General features: G+C 50.0%; 2 long non-coding RNA genes across 2 annotated transcripts in view; both read left to right on the forward strand.

Moving 5' to 3' along the window:
- Nucleotides 1-1262, forward strand: part of LOC109379319 (uncharacterized) — a 23643-nt gene that overhangs the window by 9044 nt on the left and 13337 nt on the right. The gene's annotated exons all lie outside the window — the stretch shown is intronic.
- LOC109379318 (uncharacterized) overlaps nt 207-1262 on the forward strand; it is a 5316-nt gene continuing 4260 nt past the window's right edge. Inside the window, exons 1-2 of the long non-coding RNA XR_002123176.1 lie at nt 207-279; nt 512-599. This is a non-coding gene — a long non-coding RNA (uncharacterized LOC109379318). The remainder of the gene's footprint in view (nt 280-511; nt 600-1262) is intronic.

Consider the following 1262-nt stretch of genomic DNA (forward strand, 5'->3'; position numbering starts at 1 on the left):
TTGGTCTTGGCCCCAGTTCAGTAGGGTCACATGTAGAACTCAGAAAGTGCAATTTCAAGATGCAGCGTCCCCTCCTCCGCCCACCTGTCCTGCTTGGTCCTGACCAGGGAGAAAGTAGCACCACTGTGGAGCAGGGCACAGCAGGCAGCCTGGGGGAGGGTGGGCGCTGTCAGGGAGAAGAGGATGGAACCGGCTCTCTGGTCACCAGGTCATACGAAGCAGCAGCAGCAGCAGAGGCAGCAGCAGCAGAGGCAGGTGAAGACACCTACTAAGAAGCAGGTAGAGTGGCAGAGAGGGGACCCCTAGGACTTGCTGGGACTGGGACAAGTGGGTGCTGCCTGGAATGTGAAGGGATGTATGAGAGGTGGAATTCTCCCTGTTCTCTGTCTGGTTATAGATACAAAGTTCCTGTCTGGTTGTAGATATTAACTTCCTTCTTTTAGACTCATTTTTGAAAAGTTTTCTTCGTTTCCAGAAGTCCTAATTCACTTCTTCCTTATGTGGGTTTCAGGAGGCTAAAAAGAAATCCAAGAGCGATCCAGGGAACCAGAGCACTTCACTTCAATGTTTAGGTGCCATGGTTTATGACCCACGTTATGGTAAGAAGAATATGGGTTGAGAATATCTGACAGAATCCCAGGATGTATCTGAGGGCAGGAAAAACTGAACATGTTTGTCATTTGGGGACCTGCCTTGTCAGGCACTCAGAATTCTCCTGGGAGTGCTTCGGTTTGGCTGATCTACATTGCATGCGCCATCCTTCCATCAAATATTTACTAAGCAAGCAAGCTGGGCCAGATGTCTGTTTCACATGCGATTTGAGAGAGGACCGTGAGCATGAATCAGAGCCATTTTTCCTCAGGTCCTACTTCAGAAAAGGCAGAGTGGTTTGAGGGTGATGAGCAAGCTCAGATTAGTGAAGAGGTCCCTGAAGGCCCATTGGCTGATGAGGCAGCGGGGAGCCGGGGCCCCTCACTGGAGCCCCAAGAGAGATCTAAGGGCCCTCCACTTCCTCTGCCACAAGTTAGTCTCTGCAGCCTCAGTTTGTGATCACCACATTATCTAGCCCCGTCTAGGAGGCAGGTAGCCGATACTTGACAGGTGATCCTTTTCCTTTAGTGTTCATGCCTTTTTGGAGTCCTTATCACATCTGAGCTAAAGGATATACTTTCTCCGGTCCCTCTGATGTTTCTCAGCTTGAGTGCAGAATGGGAGGGAAGATGGGAGAAAAAATTCCCCCTAACCCTTAGAAGATTCTTCTG

This window comes from Hipposideros armiger, unplaced genomic scaffold, assembly GCF_001890085.2.
Source record: "Hipposideros armiger isolate ML-2016 unplaced genomic scaffold, ASM189008v1 scaffold_24, whole genome shotgun sequence".
In the NCBI taxonomy this organism is placed as follows: domain Eukaryota; kingdom Metazoa; phylum Chordata; class Mammalia; order Chiroptera; family Hipposideridae; genus Hipposideros; species Hipposideros armiger.